Source organism: Balaenoptera acutorostrata, chromosome 4, assembly GCF_949987535.1.
Source record: "Balaenoptera acutorostrata chromosome 4, mBalAcu1.1, whole genome shotgun sequence".
NCBI classification, from domain to species: domain Eukaryota; kingdom Metazoa; phylum Chordata; class Mammalia; order Artiodactyla; family Balaenopteridae; genus Balaenoptera; species Balaenoptera acutorostrata.
In genome coordinates, this window is record NC_080067.1 from 58,426,555 (window position 1) to 58,447,116 (window position 20,562).

General features: G+C 38.8%; 1 pseudogene; it reads right to left on the reverse strand.

Annotated features, from left to right (window-relative positions):
• Positions 1-2,029: 2,029 nt before the first annotated feature.
• LOC103020757 (serine/arginine-rich splicing factor 3-like) lies at positions 2,030-2,558 on the reverse strand (annotated as a pseudogene).
• Between the last annotated feature and the right edge of the window lie 18,004 nt (positions 2,559-20,562).

Here is a 20,562-nt window from a genome sequence, read left to right on the forward strand (position 1 = left end):
CAAGGTAAGCTAAGGGGAGGTGACACAGAACACCAAAGGCATCTGCTTCTGATGAAGAAAGTAAAGGTTTGAGAGGTAACACAGATTGAAAAGTAATCAAACGCGGATTTATATTCAAGTGTGACTCCAAAGCTTCTACTTTTAACTCCTATGTGTAAGAAGTTTCAGCCAACCTCAGAGTTAGATGGCACAGTCCCCAAGACTGACCTCAATTTTTATACCAACTGCGAGTTTGGCAGTGTGTGTGTGGTGGGGAGGGGGCGGGGGGGTAGGGGAAGAGCGGTGTCCCAAAGCCATCATCAGTTTCAATAATTCATAAAAAAGACTCATAAAACTTACTGTCTAGGAGAGTTCTGAATGTGAGCTTCCTTGGTCTGCTCCCCATGGAGTCAGGATGCATTACTCTCCCAGAATCAACATGTGGCAATATGCATGGAGCATTGCCACCAGTGAGGCTCACCCAAACATCAGAATTCATCATTTTTATGGGAGTTCCATTACACAGGTTTGATTTTTTTTTCTTTCTTTTTTTTTTTTGGCCACGCCATGCTGAATGCGCGATCTTAGTTCCCTGACCAGGGATCGAACCTGTGCCCCCTGCAGTGGAAGCACAGAGTCCTAACCACTGGACTGCCAGAGAAGTCCCTACAGAGGATTGACTGATTACCCATGTCATTGATCTCAGCCTCCAGTCTGACTGATACCACATGACCCCACCCTAAATCACAAGGTTGGCCTCTCTGTCATAACCAATCTCGACCCTAAGATTATCAGATGTGATTGTCCTCACCCTAAAATCTGGTATGGCCACCCCCCACTCTGAACAAAGATAATTCTATCAGGTATGACATGGATTACCTCCAAGAGGCTGAAGACAAAAGGCAGACTTCTCTTTGGGCAATGCCAAATTCTTGACTATATACTATGAAATATGATTCACAATTCAGAATAAATCATGGCCATTATAAAATATAGGTCTGATGGTGTCTACCCCTCCTTGAATAGCTTCAGTGGCTCTCATCACCTTCAGAGTAAGATCCATTCTCTTTAGAATGGCATACTAGGCACCTCGTCATCTGACCTCTATCTACCTTTCCAACCTCATACTATGCACTCTTTTCTTTGTACCCTATAGCCCTTCCAAACCACTGGAAATTCCCCTAATGACCCTGTCCTGTTCTCATCAGCAGCCTGACTAGTAAAAATGAATAATAGCACATACACTCTACAACAACAAGAAAGTTACTTTTTTTTTTTTGAGCAGTGCAAATAGATTAAGACAAGGTCCTGAGACCTATGAGTGTGCATGTAGGAGGTGTTCCTTGATGAAATGTCAATTGAAGAGGAGAGAAGATGTGAGAGAATAGGAGAGAAGAATGGATATACTCTACTTTGGCAGGTGAGTGGCCGAAGTAGGATTGAAGTTCAACTTTCTTCCACCATTTGGAGCAGAAACAAAATGTTCAGACCTCTATCAAACTCTACCACATGTGGCCCTTTCTTGCCTCAGAATTTCTGAAGATGCGGTAACATCTCCCCAGAAAGTATATGCATATGCACATGTTCACACACAGCTATGTTTCAAGACTCCGTTCAGAACGTCTTCCCTCACCATTATCCCTGCCCTCTTTCCTCTTTATGTGGATCACTCCTCTTTCTCTTTATTGCACAATACTGCCTGAACAGTTACCAAGGTGTATTCCTACTGTTTATTTGTATATTATTCCTCTATGAGCTTTATGAGAAAAAGACCATACTTTTTTTTTTTTTTGGTCAGGAGTTAGAGTTTTATTATCAGTCTAGGCAGGACTAAAAATTCAAAGCAAATTCAATTTTGCTTAAGGGAACATTGTAAAGTAACAATTCTTCATATTACATGCCTCACGTGATCCATTTCAAACCATAGAGAATGACACCTTTATGTGTCATTGTTCCAAGAGACAAACAAATGTGAACAGCGAAACGTTTTAAAAATGCACCAAGCTTATGAAGTCTCAAACAAAACTTGAATTTTCTGTACATACTCCTGTCAAATGAAGTTATTTCCTGTACACCACTCCTCTTGCAAAGTGGTCTTCTGTTCCCTTTCATTTGACCTAGATCGGCTAGGAGACCTAGAGAAAGATTGGGACGGCTTGTGATTTCTCTCCTGGGACAGTGATCTCTCTCTTCTCCTATATCTAGAAAGGGACCTGCTCTGGCTGACAGAGAAGTTTCTCCGTCTTGGAGATGTGTGGCGAGGTGGAGGACTCCTCCTCCGATAATCATCTCGAGGGTGACGACCCCAAGAAGGAGGCGGTCACGATTTCGACTTCTCTTTTCCCCATTCGACAGGTCCACTCTTACTCGGCAGCCACATAGTGTTCTCCCATCTAGTTCTCGGACAGCATCGGTTGCATCTCGGGGATCTTCACGTTCAACAAGAGCGAAGCCAGGAGGGTTTCTAGCAACCCACACACTTCGGAGCCTACAGCTCGTTCCAATTCAGTCTTGTTACCATTGTTTCCAAGATTACCTCCATAAACTTTACACTCCAATGGACAGGAATCACGATGCATTTTGAGATCTCGGGTTAGAAACGTGGATCCACACACCCTCGGCTGGGCCTTCCCAGTCCCCTCCTGCGTGGCACTCGCAGATGCTCTCGCACACCAGTCGTCCACGAAATGTCCTGGCAGGCGGATTCTTAACCACCGCGCCACCAGGGAAGCCCAGTGGTGATGTTTAAGAAGAGACTCCTCTCCTTTTAGAAGCGCTTCTGTAGATATTTCAGTAATATGTCTGGGATCTGTTTATCTTTTCATCCTCATCTTTCTCATCAGAAACCTGTGGTTTTACTCTTTCTGGTTTTTTTCTTCCGGTGTCCGTTTGCTAGCTTTCGTGTTCTCCTTCATTCATTTCAGCCTGAGCTCCTCCGGCCTCGCATCTCTGTCTGGCTCCTCCCTAGATTTTTGTTTAGGTGTTAGTCCTTCGGTTTGACTTCTGAGTCTCTTTTCTTCCTGGAGGTGACCAGGCTTTACTTTATCATCTCTTTCTTCTGCTTCCACGTGTGTTCCTGGTCTTACTCTTACTGGTTCTTCTTCAGGGAGCAGTCCAGCAACTCGTTCTCTGGATGTAACTCTACGTCTCTTTTCCTCCTGGTCTTTTTCTTCTTCATCGACAGAATCATCTGATTTTGTTTTTTCAGGGTCTTCCTCGGTTTCCGTTTGGCAGGGATTTTGTTTCTCCATCGGACTTGCTTCTCCTGGACATGCAAAGTTTGGAAACAGGTTTGGGGGACTTGTTTTTCTCTGCTATTTCCACTCTGCCTTCCTCACCATTTGTCTGGCTGCCGTTTTCTAGACATCCATTCACTTCCCGACTGAAAGCATGAGCTCCGCTCTCCAAGGACAAATCTTTATTTAAAAGGGATTTGACTTTAGCCCCTCCTCTGAAAATTCTTCTTAATGTAATTTGGTTTCCAAGTCACATAACTGATTCTTTATTTCTGTCTGCAGAAATTCAGGCAAGCGATTCCATTCCTCCTTCACGCATTCCTTTTCTGTTAAACTATCTCTTTCCAAATCTTTGAGCGTAGACCGGCAGCGGTCACGGGTGACTTGAACCTCAGCTCCAGCTTCTCCCCCATGTCTTCGCGCGCGGCCCCCGCACCAGGCTAGTCTGGCAGTTGGCGGAGGGGCGGGCAAGACCATACTTTTTATCTCTACACCTTTATCATATAGCACAGGCCCAATAACATTGGGATGAAAATTTATAGAGTACATGAGCAAATAAAGAAGGAAGAGAGAGAGAGAGAATGGCGGGAAAGAAGACAGGGAAGAAAAGAGAGAGGGAGGGTGGGAGTGTTGAAAATTCTTTTGGTTTGCAGAGAAGCAGAGGATGAGTTAGTGTCAAGTTTAATAGAATACTATCCCTTGAAACCCCCAACCCTTAGCCCCCAAGCAGCAACCCTGCTTCTGATGGCAGAGTTTGGTTAGCGCAAGGATAACACAAGGCATAAGCTGAATGACATTAAACTGCTCATGGGTTCATGCCCAAACCAATTCCCTCTGCAGGGAGGTAACATTTCTGTAGTCTTCTGTGGTACTTTCAGAATCTCTCCAGGCTACGGTGGCAACAGATTTAATAGACAAGAGGGAACTGCAGCACATCACACGAACTGAACTGGAAAATGTCCTGGTCAATTAACAGCAAACGTCTGTGACAATTAACAAACAGCCTGGGAACAGAGACTATCTACCCTGTTATGCTCAGTCCTGGAATGTTCATTGTCTCTTCCTGTCTTGGTTTTATAGTTTCAACATTTGAAAGATGGATATTCCACTCTTTCACGAGTTTGTAAGCTCCCTTGAGGACCTCAACCCATCTAATACATCTTTTTATTCACACAACACCTAGCACAGTGTTTGACTCAAAGTAGGTATGTCATAAATATTTTTGAAGTGAATTAAAAAATTCTACCCCAAACGTGAAGCTATAGTTTGTCTCCTGCTACCAGGTGACCGCAGAACGACATGGGCATATAAATTAAATAGTGTGGTTTAAACATTTCTCCATACTTTTTAGTTGCCTTAATCAAAATCAAAACAGATAAAGTTAGGTTTGTATGAGGAAGGACATTTAGAGTTTATTTAGTTCAATTCTCCCCTTTTAGATGAGAAACCTGTTAAATTGGCTCCTCTAATATAATGGAGCTAGAAGTATGGCCAGACTATAGTCAGAAGCCGGTCTCCAGACCTTCAGTCTAGTACTACTTTTTTTACAGCAAGTTTTTTCTCATAACTTCTTTTTAGTAATCAAGACAACAGGGTGTTTTTTTTAACAATACTTAAGAAAACATAAGGCACTTTGGTACATTTCAGTAGTTTTCTCACTAACACACATCAAACAGCCTTGAATCTTTGTTTGTTGCATTCAAGAGCTCTTTTGATGGTTTGTCATCAACCTTCCCCCCATTTCTCTGAAAGAATAGAGGTCATCAGGCAAGGTCACTTTTTCCTTCTGATTCCTCTTGATCTATTTCTGATCACTTCTGATCTACAAATTTATCCTACTTTCCTCTCAGTTAACCTTAGAGAAAGAGATGTTCCTTCTCTTTCTCAGGGCTAAATCTACCATCCTGGCACTTGATCTAATTCTTGTCAATATCCAAGAGATTTGTTCTATAGTCTAGCCTCTCTCTCTCTCTCTCTCCTGAGGCTTAGACCTCTCTCTAGCTCCTGGCACCACAAACAGCCTTAAGTTTCCTCCATCTTAAAGCCTCCTGATCCTACCTACTTGAATAACTACCTGCAAATCCTACCCTCCCCTTCTCATTCAAACATTTTGAAAGAATACACTCAGTCTCACTTTGTTAACTTCATTCATTTCTCAGCTCACTACAATCTACCCTCCACCCCCAGAACATTACTAAGATGGCTCTAACCAAGACCACAAACTGCTTCCTAATAATCAAACACAGGGGAAATTTCGAGTCTTATGTTACCGTCTCGCTTTTTTCTTCTCAAAACCTTTCCCTATTCTTTCAGTTCCCATGACTCTGTATTCATTTGATCCCCTGAAATGTTTTATTCCTGTTTTCTGTGTGGGTTGTTCTTCTGTCTACTCTTAAAATGACAGTTTCCCACAAAAAATATAATCATGATTTCAAGTACCAATATATACTGATGACCACCAAATCTGTATTTCCATCTCAAACAGTTTTGATATTCAGATATAGCTGTTCATATACCTATTTAATGAATTCCATGTTCATGCATGATAAGCACCACAAAAACTCAGTTCAACATCTTTGATCCTATCCCCTACTTATACATACTGTAGAACCCCACCAAAATGCTATATGTGGAGTCCAAAAAATTGCTAAAATTCAAGGTCACATTATTGTAAGGTTAATTAAAAAATCATGCTATGAAATTGTAATAGGCACAAAAGTAAAGATAGTGAAACATATATTGAGTACAGATGGCCATGCACTGACTGAAAAAGGCTCAAATGATCAAAAGGCACTCACTTCCCAACTATTCTTTGTTCCATATTCCTCCCCCCTGTTTTTTTTTCCTCATGTTCCTCTTTCCCTGGGGCTGGGAGGAGGATTGGAACCAATCATAAACCCCATTATATCCAAATTCATGTTATAAAGCAATTTTACTGAATTTTCTCTCTATCTTACTTAGTGGTATCACCATCAACCTAAGTGACATCACTTAGAATAAAAACTTGGGGCTAATTCTTGTACCCTCTTGTCATTACTCTCTAGATCCAATTAATCACCAATTCTTGAAAATTGTATTTCTTTAAAATTGTACCTCTTTAAAAGTCCTTGAATTGGCATAGTGTTGCCATGTTCCCTAATCCATACCGTAATCTTTTTCTGGACTACCCAAACAGCCTTCTATCAGGTCACTCTGCCTCCAGGTTTGTTCCACTCAAATTTCAGAACTGAGATTCTAGAGAAAATGTAAGGTACTAAGACCCTCTCCCTGCCCTACATCTCACAATCCCACTTGTGATTTCAAAATATACCAAGATTTTTCACACCTCAGGAGTTTGCGGTTTCTCTGCCTAGAATCCTACACCAACTCATTGTTCACCCAGCAATAGAATATTGATCTATTAAGACTCACCTCTAATTTAATCTATGAAGTCACCCCTGTTCTTCCTTCCTCTTTCCAAAGAATGCAATTGACCACGCCCTATTTTTGGTGTCCACTCTTTATATGCATGCATGTGTCTGTTAAAATATCTATATCATTTCATTATTCTCAGTCACTTACTTTTTTCTTTTTCCCACTAAAATTGTAAACTTATTGAGGAATGGGGCTAGATGTGATTCAGCACTGGGTGTAGATGGTGGATACAGGGTATGTATAATTATTTTTTAAACTACATTATGTTCTATGCATTGTATAATATATCTCATAGTTTAAAAAAAATAAAGGGAAAATAAAAGAGATTACACAGAGCCACTAAGGTCATGTGAAAGGCAGAAGTCAAATTAGAAACAAGCAATAGGTGGGAAAAGGGAAATTATGACAGACCATCCTTGATAAGGAAAGGAGTCTGTGTTTGCTATCTATCACTTTCCAAACTGTGACTCCTCTTTTGAAGTCAATCTTTTGCCTATTTCCTATTCTTTTTTCCCATCTAATGAGCAAGCGAAAGCTGCCATTGGCTGAAATCATACACAAACACTGATCACTCTAACTCAACATACAGATAAGAAACTAGTAAAAGCATGAAGCGTGAAGTAAAGAGAGAATTTCCCCTCAAAATAAGTTTATAAAACCCTCCAAAATTACTTCAAGCAACTATTATATATCACACATTAATGAACTTACCCATCCTTTTATGCTCTTTCAATAGTTTTTATCCCAGACCTCTTCTGTCATAATTTAACTCATAAATTAGTATAAATAATAAATATCCAGATATTATTTTTCTCATACGCTGCAAATATCTATTTGAAGAAGTGGGAAGTTTTTAATGGGAGCCAAGTGTTCTAATGAAAATTATGTAAACAGTGGCAACTTGAAAATTTCTATATAGAAAGGACTTGTAGACAGTAATTTGGCTGGAATCAGAGGCTGAGAGACTTATTAGAGAGAAGTGTCGGCCATGCACGCTCTCTGTTTTATTGGCACATATGTTTGCTTGGGGAAAGCTTAAGGAGAAGAGTGTGGCTGATGAAGATTGTGAACGGGATAAATTTTCTCAAGCCATCCACGTGCGCCGACACTAAACACCATGCGTACCTGGGTTGTTGGGATTTTGGTTTTGTTTTTCACTTTATGAACACACCAAAAATAACAAAGCAACATATTTAGAATGAAAATATCTGAAAATAAATGAGTGATCATCTTGTTTACAATATCTGAACTGAAAAATTTTAAAATATATAAAACAACCATGGTGGGAATCAGTGTAAAAGTTTTCTTCATGCTATTTGTAAAGGCATAGAAAAATTAGTAAAAGAGCCCTGCCTCTTCCTCCCTCTATGTTCAATGGTTAGGTAGTATCTCTCATTTCATATCACTTGACTTGAGTGAAAGATGCTATTACATGCATTACCTGAGGAAACATTATGAAATTGTGGGATTGTGTCCTAAATTTCACTGAAGGCACAATAGAATGGATGGGATCTCTCACTTGTCTTAGCTTTTATTTGAACAGAATTTGAAGTGTGTGCCATCAGGAAACCACACATTTTCCCTAAACAATAGTTTTTATCCCCTAAACTCTTTTTAGTTGTAGGGTGGCATAATGTGACAGTAAGTGTCTCCAAGTACTAGTCAAACCAAATTACACTCTTGAGCCTGTGCGTGCTCTGCCTGTTGATGGCAATGTCCCTGTTCTGCCATCCTTCCTCATCAGCTGTCTTGTTAAAGTGTGCAGTGAGTAATGATTACAAGGTGATACTTAATGAAAGTGCTACCCATGACTCTGAGCCAAATGTGACCCCTACTATTCTTCTCCTATTAAAGAATAATTACCCATTACCCACACAATTGCAACTGCGTGTGCCAGAGACCTCGAGTTGCCAAAATAGGCCAGTAAACTACTCAACTTTTGAAAAGTTCTCAACATACAAGGTGCTAATATTGATATAGGAATGCATAGGAAGTAAAAAGTCTGGCTCCGGGGAAAATTAAATGTAAATAACCCCTGTTTAAAAAAAAAAAAAGCAGAAACTAACACACAATTGTAGAGCAATTATACTCCAATAAAGAGGTTAAATATATATATATATATATATATATATATATAAATAAATAAATAACCTTGCTTCTACTAATTTGGGTGAGAGTTGCAACACCCTTTTTAACTAGCTTTTATATAGGAGATGAAATGAAGATGCCAAAGATTAATGCTGTCAATTTCAATGGCCAGCATGTATCCAAAAGGCAAACATATAAATCTAAAGCAAATAGAAGTGCATTGCTTAGCTTCTGCTTATCATTCATTACACAGCTGCCAGGAAGCTAGCCATTACATTTTGCAAATCCATCACATCTCAAATTCATCTTGGAAAAGTTCCTTCCTCCATTACTGTATTGGGCTTTTATGGACCTTTGATGGCTCTCACAGTAATCAGCACTGGAAGATCTACAAGATTAACATGGACTAAAGTTCTGAGAGAAAGAAGATGAATGTATTCCACAGTATCCTCTAATTTTTTTTTACTGCCTCAAAACTAAGAGTATGGGCACTTATTAACATAGGCTAAGACACTTTACTTATAATGACCATAATTTTAGCAAAGAGAAAATAAGCTTAGGGTTTCTAGTCACCTGTTTCTCAGTATAGACAAAGTAGTAAGCAACTTGTAATTTTTCATAATGCCCAAAGCCTAATGTTCTTAACTTTGGAAAATGCTTTAATATCATTTTGGAAAGTAAATCTAACTTGTAATAAATAAATTTTCTAGTATTCATAAGCTTCACATATACTCTCATATGTCTTATTCAATACATGTAATCATACATGTAGTAATAACAGCAGGTATAAGGAGTAGAGGTACAATGGAACAAATGATCAATTTGAAAAAGGGAAAGGAATAAGGTAGGACATGAACATGGTCCAAAGGCTTCATAGTGGAGATGACTGTCTTGAAAGATAACAGGTATTTGCTATATACATATAGTGGTCTGAAAGCATATCCCCACATTCTTTGACACTCTTTCTACCAAGAGATGGAATCTAATAACCCTTCTCTTGAACATTGTTTGTCCTTAGTGACTCACTTCTAATGAATAGAATGCAACAGAAATTACACTGTATGACTACTGTAAGGCTAGTCCTAAAAGATGATATAGCTTCCACCTCTCTTGCTCACTTGAGATATGTATGTTTGAAGGCCCAAGACACCATGTAAAAAGTCTGACTCTCCTGAAGCTGCCATTCTGGAGAGACCAATTCAAAAGACCACACAGAGTGATGCCCAAGGAGCCAACTGTTCCAGATACCAGCTGCTTGAGTCCTTTTAGCCCAGGAACAAGACATGTGAATTAACAAGTCTCAGACAATTCCAGTTCCATCCACCATCTTATTGTATCCACAGGATAGACCTCACTGAGCAAGAACCACCTAACTAAGCACCACCAACTCTCCTGACCACTGCTAGTGTTGGCATGATTTATTACACAGCAGTAGATAACTAGAATGGTAGCCAATGGGAGCAGCCTGTGAAAAACTGTGGAGGCTTAAAACATCCTGGTGTTTTCAAGCAAGAACAAGTAGCTGAGCATGACCAAAGGACAGAGTCTGAGTCAGGGCAAGGCGAGAGACAAGACTGAAAGGGATTAGCAGAGGTCAAGTTATGGAGGTCATAGTAATTCATGCCATGGAGCTTTATCCTGGAACCAGTGGTTATTCATCCATATTTTGAAACACATCTATCTAGAAAGATTAGTCCAGTACTTGTGAAAATGTTTCAGAATATTATTAATAATATTCTATGAATACTAGTGAACACACACACTGCATTGTCAGTTTAAGAAATAACATGTTCTGTAAGTGTGCTTGTTTTGTTGGTATGCGTCCTCTTTAGTCTCTGGAAACTCTGAAGAACTAACTGCTTCGATTAACACTTCACTTTACTGAAATCAAAGCAACCCATCCTGGATAATGGCTTGTCCAGACTTATTATCAGTCAGGGGTTATTTTCTAGTTAGCAGCTTCAGTGGCTCTGGTTTTATTTAGAAGGATCTCATTGCTTCGCTGAAACGGTTCATCTGAGCACTCTATGCATGGTTAACATTTTGTGGCTATAAAGATTACTTAGAGGCTTTAATGATAAGAACCCTGAGTGGAAGAGAGGTTAACATATTTGCCAAGCTCACACAGCTATGTAGTTCTAAGGCCAAAAATAAGACCTACACCTTTTTTCAATTAGTGGTTCTTTGCAGAACACTATTTACTGGCCAACTAGTGGCCATGTTGGAAAGAAACTAGAATAAAGTGGTAAAGTCCTTACTGCTTGATTGCAACTATTTCCATAGAAATATTGCTGGGTTTGGCAAATCCTGACATTTTGACGATCTATAGTTGTAATTCAATATTATATTTGTAGCAGAAAATATGTATCTCATGTTCATAAAAGACAAGAGAGGTAGAAAAGAGTTTCACAATGTAAGGTCTGCTCATTTTATATATTATATATATATTTATTTTCATATTGAACTCATAGATCACAGGGCATTTGAAAAATGGCAGTAGATCTGACTCTTCTTTTTTTCACACTAAAAATTGTTTATTAAAATGCAAAGCAATGGACAGTGAAAACATCCTGCATTTTGTTTTTGTTTTTTGTTTGTTTTTGGTTTTTATCGTTGTTGTTGTTTTACTTTCTGGTAGGGGTAAGGTGGGGCATACAAGGGTTAGGGGCAGATGGATACAGCCCAGAAGGAAAGACAGCTTTACCTGCTCCTACAGCTTTCCTGGGGCCAGCCATGTTCAGTGCCTCTCAAATTTTGGGAAACAGCATGTTACAGTGAAAAGAATATTAACTCTAAAAACAGTATAACAGGGTGTTAGATAGGGCTTGTCCTATTGCCTCTAAATTTCAGCTGAAGCCCCAAGTCTGAGAAAAATGGATGATAGGTACTTCCTACATTCTAAAGAAAGGTGTTAGACACATCCATGTGAGACTAACTTAAGGCAGCAAAACCAGTGCAGCAATGAACCCCTACTTCCTAGCTATATAAAAGAACACTAGTTCATCAGAGAGGTTAACCAAGGTAAAGAGTCATCAGCCTTATTGAAGTATTCCCCCCTCCACACCAAGATAAGTAGAAGAAATAAGAGAATTACATAAATATTAAGAGTGTCTAAAAGGGGCACACTGGGGATCTCACTCCCCAGTTGGCTGTTTGGGGAACCTGACATATATTCCCCGGACCTATACAAACATGGAAATTGGTTGCTGCCTCTCACCTGGAGAGTGTTAAAGGTGGGAGGATGGTGGAACTGATTTGATTTGCAAGACAAGTAGAGAGGGCAGTAGTGGGAAGCAGACGGCACTTATATTGTTTTGTGAAGCAAGGAGGTTTGAGTTCCCTCATGCCGAATGGATTCCTTGGAAGGTAGGGTTCAAAACATATTGATGGACCCCAGCCAAAAGGGCATCCCACAGGAAGAAGCTGGAAATGTTCCTGGCTGTAAGGGAAGTGAAGTTTCAAGGAGTCAGCCAGAACATGAATCCCCTGTGTCAGCCAGCATTTGGAAGTTTGCCGTCAGAGAGGACACCGAGAGATGAACTATAGAGCTTACTGCAAGAGAGACATCGCTTTGTCCTCCTACCCCAACCCCCTCCAGCCCCCACTTGGGCCGCCCCCCCACACACACACATACACACACACACACACACACTGATACACTGGAGCAACCAAGTGCCGAGTAAATGGAGAGGGGTAAAAAGCCTACAGCAGCTTTCTCACTTCCAATCTCTGATGCCCAGCTCTGACCTTAGCTAGGGCAGGGAAAGAACTTTAAATCAGATGGATGTTTGAAGATTTGTTTTAGGAAGGATCACACTTGGTAATACCTGATTATCAAAAGTATTCTTAAGCTGAAAGTGACTTGAAAGTTGTGCCATCTCCTGATCAGGTGAGGGGGAGATGCAAAGGACCTTTTTAGAATGCAAACGTGGATGCGGGCTTCCCTGGTGGCGCAGTGGTTGGGAATCCGCCTGCCAATGCAGGGGACAGGGGTTCGAGCCCTGGTCTGGGAGGATCCCACATGCCGCTGAGCAACTAGGCCCATGCGCCACATCTACTGAGCTTGCGCTCTAGAGCCCGCGTGCCACGGCTATTGAAGCCCACGCACCTAGAGCCCGTGCTCCGCAGCAGGAGAAGCCATAGCAGTGAGAGGCCCGCGCACCGTAACAGGAGTGGCCCCTGCTCACCCCAACGGGAGAAAAGCCCACGCGCAGCAGCGGAGACCCAATGCAGCCAAAAATGCAATAAATAAAAATAAATAAATGTAAAAAATAATAACTTTAAAAAAAAAAAACGGATGAAAAAAAGCTGTGTCCTGGTTATAACCTATCAGAATTTCACTCGTGCAATAAAGTAGTTACATACAGAGAAGTCTGAGTATCAATATCGTCACGTCGGATTTGTTTGAACCCAGCTTCATTTATAAAAATGGGGTAATAAGACCTATGTCACAGGCTGACGGGAGAAATAACTGAGGTAATGCATGTGTAACACGTAGCACATAATTTACAATAATATCCTGTTTCTTCTGCCTTCGTTTCTTAGTTGCCGTATTTTTTTAAATAAAGAGTTAAGGCAGCTTATACTTAGGTTGCCTAATTAGAAGTTGAAAATCAAAATAATAAAAAGGAATGAGTGACATATAAGCCAATAACATACTAAGAACCAGGTTTATTAATATGATTAGGGCTCAAATTTGAATTTATTAGAGACTGGAACAAAAATTATATGATTAAAAGAAAACTTTCCAGTTCTTCAAGAGAGAGACACTCTTTTGGGGTGCTAAACCCTGAAGATAATCTTATTATATAAAACGTCCAGGAGACTCTCCTTTTATTTATGGTGTCTAGAGATTCTAAAATGTATAATCCAATTATATTGAAGCTGTTCTTTTTTTTGTTTTTTGTCTGTACTTTGAAATTCAGAAAGGTGTTAAAAGGCCAGTCCATAAAAACTGTTTAAGCCACAACATAGCTAATTTTTATGGTGCTACTGTCATTCCCTGAGTTCTATTTCCTGACAGAGCAGAGATCTTGAACATAGCCTCTGTGTGTATGTGTGTGCGTGTGTGTGTGCATGTGCATACAAGCTCCTGCACAGAAAACAGAAGATACTTTTTTAGAAATCTCTTTTCTTGTAATTCATTAAAATTATTTTCAGTATTCTTCCTGTACCACAATATTGCCCACCCAGGCCTGGTCCACAACAGCCAAAGTGTTTCATGTTTTCAAATTATTTGCTTTCCTTTCTTCAAACAAAAACTCATATTGCCAAGGGCCAGCTGAGTTTAGGAGGAAAGCAACCTGATTAAATGAATTCATGCTAACATGTAAATACCTAAAAGCCATTTACCATTCACATAAATGTTTGCAATTTTATCAGAGTGTTCATTTTTGAGCCCAAATAGTCTAAGAATTTCAGGTAGCATAAAAAAAATGAAATAAAAAACAATACCCAAACTCAATCAACATGGCCTATCCTTTAAAGCTCCAAGTCTTTGTACAGCACCCATGAAGTGATCTCCTGTGCTGGGAGGATGGAGCTACAGAGAGAGCAGTCAATTTTTTGTTGTTGTTGCTGTTTGTTTTTTGGCCACACAGCACAGCTTGTGGGATTTTATTTCCCCGACCAGGGATTGAACCCGGGACCTTGGCAGTGAAAGCTCGGAGTCCTAACCACTGGAAGGCCAGGGAATTCCCAAGAGCAGTCAATTTATGCAAGGGCTGTGTATGAAGTGGGCTTTTCTCCTTCAAAGATTGACTTCTTTTATTACAAAATCTCATTCAATATATACCTCTCATCTATATTGCATTTTTAATTAAGTTGGACCGTTTACAACATTTGTAAGTGTTTCTAAGTTACTAATAATCAAGCTAAATGAGAAAGGAAAGTCTGCAAAAGAATAATCTCACTGAAAAAAGAAAAAAAAACTACATGATTTGTGAAATGAGAATGCACTATGAGTTATCTAGAGCGAAGAGCCTCTTCAAATGGAGAGGCCCACAAAGCAAAGGCGCTACATTCTTCAAGGAAAGTTCGTATTCCTGTTTTTCCCAAGATTTTCAGTATTTCGGAATGGACAATCAGTCTGTTCATTTACATGTGAGGAATGATTTTCTGAGCATCTCAGCTCTAAATTTAGAGAATTTTCAAAGGAGTGAATTGTTCCTGCCGCCAACAATGCTGAAGAGGCTCCAGGGAGCAGAACAGTAGAGGAGCAATAAGACATTTGCAGCCGCCCATGATAACTTAGCATCTTCCCTGTGAATTAAGGCGTTTTGTTTAATACATGTTGATGTTTACTTGGTTGGGGCCAACCATTGTTAAAGTGGTTTTGAAACAGAAAGAACTTCCTTAAGATACTCTAATTCCTCCTCATTTTTAAGAAGCTGCCTGGTATGATGGCCCACAAGACAGAAGTCTGGATTCTAATACTATCTGTTAGTAAACCTTTGCTATGACTTTATTGAATCAGAGAAGTTCTTTTTTCCCCTTTACTTTTTAAGTATGAATAGTACACTGTACTCTGCATGGCCCCCATTGTGTAAGCCTGGCTATCTTCTGAAACAGCACTGCCTGTCCTGCGTGCTACTGCTGGCTCACAAAACCCACTTCTGACTCAGGCAATTTTTTCAGGCTTTGCTTTCAACATTGAAGCATATACTTCTCAATAAATCAGCAATGAAGTCCTGGACCCTTTGCCTTAATGTCTTAACTGATCTGCCTACTCATCTTATTTTACCGCTTCGAGATGTAGTAAGAGCATATTTTATGGGTGATTTAGAAATACTGATGTTTGTTATTTTCTAGGTTCTTCTCCCTATCCCACAAGCTTCATAACTTGTAATCATAGCAAAAAAAAAAAAAATCCATATCATGACATTTTTCTATCATTTAGTACAAGCCACCTGGAATATAGGCCAAGAGACTCCTGCTGCATCCAGAGAGGGAAAGGGAGCATCTCTGAGCTCAAAAATACTAGGATGACTCTTTGATCTTAATTTAAGTAATTCCATTATCTTCTACATCCTCTGAATTCAATGCCTTGGGTTAATTTTCTTTTTTTTAATAACTAAGGCCTATAAATTTACTTTGTAATCAACTGTATTGAGTGTTCTTTTATAATCTGTCTACAATTATCCTTCCACTTTTATTACCCAGAATGTCCACTTTTCCTTCTTAACGTAGTCCCACTTTCCTTTGTCTGATCCATTTAGATTTTGTATTCATCACCACAGTAATGGGAGCTGCAGCCCTGGTAATAGATGAGATCACTCAGCATTAGCACAGATGGAGAAGGCTGGGGAGAGCAAACCAATACTTTAGGACCAGGCAATAGAGGACACTTCAAAGAAAGAGATTTAAAAAGCATTACAGTTAAAAAAAAAAAAAGTAAGGAAAAATATATATAATGTTATCCAGGAAGCCAAGAGAGAGAAGACATTTCATGTGGGAAGTAGGGATGGGGTGCATACAGGGAACACAGTTCATGTCAAACAATAACTTAAAGAGATCTGACAATATGAAGATAATTAATAATGAATCAAACACAGTTGAAAATGACAGTTTGCAAAGGACTGAAACAGGAATGGTAAATAAGTTTCACCATGTTTACAGGTGAATGAAAGAAGTTATAATGCAATACACAGAAGGGACCAGGATCAAAGGAAGTTGTTTTCTGACCTGAGATTATTTTAGAATGTTTATAGAAGTAGCTAGCAGAGAGGAAGAGATAGAAGATATAAAAAAGAAGATAAGGCAGGCAAACTTGCTAAAAGTGGCAAGAGAGAATGGAATATGGAATCTGGTAGCAATTGAAATAAAAGTGAGTCTCCTTAGTAGAGGAGACTCTATTTTTTCCTGATGATTTTTTAAATTATTTTTAAAAATTATTTACTTTTCCTAATTAACTTTTCAAAATTAGGTAACAATTGTTTTCCTTCCATTCTAGGAACTTATTGACTACTTTTATATTTGAAGTTCTGGTCTACCTAATCTGTACCTTACCATTCTAGTGTATCTTAATGTTTACTCTTAGCCATCAATAAAAACCTTAAAAGAGCCTGCTTTAAATGTAAATATTTAGGTTTTACAAAAGTACTCTGCTGATTCTTATTTTTATCTTGTTCTCTTCACGTTCCCAGGTAAAAAAATAAGAAAAAATGTCCCCAAGTGATACTGTACTTTAAAAAGGACAATTACATTAGAAGAAATGTTTTCCCCATGGAAATAAAACACACCATAACAGAGGTTTGATGTAGGGAAGGATATACTTTGAAAAATTCATTTCTCAGTTAAAGTATCTGCTCAAGCTTTGAAAAGGGAATTGTTAAATCTATCTTAAATTAAATAATACCCTACTGACAAACACCAAGAGGGTAATGTTCATTTCGACTGGAGTTTATTTGATACCTGACAAAATGATTGGATCTAAGACAATCATTAAAATCATAGGCCACTAAATTACACAGTGAAGAGCGTATAGGTCTTGGTCTTTTAACACAAGGAAAGGGAGCCTCAGTCAATTTGCCAATCACTTCCTTAGATAGAGCCTCCCATTTTGGATAAAATGTTACAAGTAATGGAAGTGTTGCAAGTTAAGCAGCAGCTCTGTTTACAGAAATGTATTTGAGTGACTAAAACATAATGTAATTTAAATGTGATATCTGATGGAAGCAGTTACGCAGAGTACCATCACAAGCACCTGTCTCTGTAGTCTCACTCCAGAATAATTTCAGGTCAGCGTCTGCGGGATGCCCCATGATGAGTTAAATGATAAGAACCCACACAGCCTAGAGCAGGGAGTCTGTAGTGCTTCTTCCCCACTTGAAACAAATGAGCCCTCCCAGTATCAATCCTCAGTGGGGGTAAATATAGATTGGTTTTCTCCTTAGACCTAATGTTGTGTGAGCCACCCCACCAGAGCTCCTAGCTGTTCCTCTGGAAGTGAGCCCTGTGGGACACCAATTGACCATTTCCAGTGCGATCTCACAGCCTTGCTCTACAACTCCAGTAGATTAGGAAAGTCAAGTCAATCTTACTTAGAAAGTTCAGAATAATGCTGGCAGTTGATGAAAACCCCTGCCTTTCAGTGTGTAAACAACCTATTCTAAATAATTCTGGAACAATTTGGCTTATAGATAAAGTCGTGCAAGCAGCTGAAGATAGGCAGAGGTTTATAGCCAGAATAGGATGCAATAGTATTAAAAGGAGGGATTAATGTCAGTAGCTGGGGTCTTAACCATTTCTTAAATGCATGTATATGAAACCCAGGATTGAAATTGGAAATATGTGTTTTTAACAAGTCAATTTCTTAATAATCAGGAGAAAGTCAGGATTGTAAAACTAAATAAAATTTCAAGTAATGTTTAAATATTTTACTCTTTGCCAGTTTCTGCCACCTATGATTTCAAGACTTCAACTAAATCAAAACCTCCTCTTTCAGAAAGTAATGGTTTTAGATTTTAGGTTAGTACAGATTATGTAGTCCCCATAAACACTATCTTTTACATATGCCATAAGAAATTAAACAAATTTATTATTAGTTAGTCTATGGTAAAAGATCTTATTAAAACTCCTTATTATATTTATTGCAAGGATGTTGTAAGAACCCAAGAAAGAAATGTGTCCTGAATCTCACTTTCAAGAGAAACTGGCCTTCTCCTGAACAAGTAATTTGGTTTTGTTTGTTTGTTTGTTTTTGTTTTTTTAATAAATTTATTTATTTAATTTATTATTTTATTTTTGGCTGCGTTGGGTCTCCACTGCTGTGCGCTGGTTTTCTCTCTAGTTGCGGCGAGCAGGGGCTACTCCTCCTTGTGGTGCAAGGGCTTCTCATGTGGTAGCTTCTCTTGTTGCGGAGCATGGGCTCTGGGCGCGCCGGCTTCAGTAGTTGTGGCCCGTGGGCTCAGTAGCTGTGGCTTGTGGGCCCTACAGTGCAGGTTCTGTAGTTTTGGCACACGGGCTTAGTTGTTCCGCGGCATGTGGGATCTTCCCAGGCCAGGGCTTGAACCCATGTCCCCTGCATTGGCAGGCGGATTCTTAACCACTGCACCACCCCTGAACAAGTAATTTGATTTTTTGCATAAGCTTGTATTTTCTAGGAGTCTTGTAACTTACTTTATTCTCTGCTTTGACTGCTTAGAAACTCAGAAGAAATATGCAGTCCATCTATAGGAGCATAGAGAATAAGATGGAATTTTTGTACTAACCCTACCCTGGGCTTTATCTTAGTTATTCTTCCATGACAAATTCTTCATCAACTTACTTTTTGAAAATTTATATCTGTGTGGTCTTATGGATATTTATTTTAGACTTTGGGTTATAATCCAATACTACTTTGTGTATTTCGGTGCTCAAATTTTTTTTTAGTTTTAGCCATCAAGAGCTATTTCAGTTGGTTCTTTTGTCCCATGGACATACCCCTATTATTAGTTTTTTATTGTTCTTTTTAAACACTTCCTTACTTTCTGGCACTAGTAGATTCTCTAAGATCATCTTGTGTATTTCCTCTCTATTCCTAGAATCAACCATTTCTCCAAGCAGTCCTAGATACATTTATTGGAGAATGGTGTTAGAAACCAAGATCTGAGCTGTAAGTGTGCCATTGTTTCTAGTTCCTCTTACCTGACAGAACAAGGAAATATATGCAAGTACACTAACACGTCTGTGAACACATAGCTATAAATATTTCCACATGTAACCATATAAATCACTTTCTAAGTGTTTGACACATTATACCTTTAATCCTTACAGCAACTCCATGGTATGAGTTCCATGTGTGTCCCTATTTTATAGATGAGGAAACAGATGTAGAAGCCATAGGAACTTACCATAGGCTACACAACTTATGAAAGCAAAGATGTAGTTGTTTTTGTCCCATGTTTGTATAAATTAAAAACCAAGTTATAAAGTAAACAATGTGACAGTTTCATGAAAAGGTAAACATAAGTTTACCATACAACCCAGTAATTCCACTTTTAAGATCCTACCCAAGGAAAGTGAAATTATTTGTTTACACAAATACCTGCATGTGAATGTTTATAGCAGAATTAGTCATAATAGGCAAAATATAGAAATAACTCAAGTGTTCATGAGTGAAACAAAATATGATTTATCCATACAATGAAATACTATTCAGGAAAGAAAAAAAAGGAATGAAACACTGATACTTGCTACAACTGATTCTTACTACGACAGGGATAAACCTCAAAAATATTACGTAAAGTGAAAGAGGCCAAAACAAACGATTACGTTTGGTGTAATTCCATATATGTGAAATGTCTAAAAAAGGCAAATCTAAGAAGACAGAAAGTTGATTAGTATTTGCATGGAGCTAGAAGTGAAAATGGGTGTAAAATCTAAATGGACACAAGAATCTTATTGGGATGATGGAAATGTTCTAAAACTGGATTTCAGTTTTGGTTGTATAGCTCTACATTTAGAAAACTCACTGACTTGTGCGTTTTAGATGGAGGAATTTTATAACATGCAAGTTATACCTCAAAAAAGATGTTTTTAAAAGTTATGGACAGAAGTGATAGTTGCACAACATTTGCATGTATGGAATACCACTGATTTGCATACTTTATGTTATGGGAATCTCACCTTCAAAACCTAAATAACTAAAAAGTTTGAACACTGTCAGAATGTATGTTTTTTGTACTTATTTTAATTTTTTAATCATGTTCTTATTCACGTCTTTACTTTTAAATACACAATTCATATTTATTATATAAGAAGCAGGGAAGAGAAAAGAAAAAAACTTAATTGCCCATTTCCTACTGCCTAGTAATAATTTCATTTAACTTGTGGACATATATCCTGCCAATCTTCTTTTCTGTAT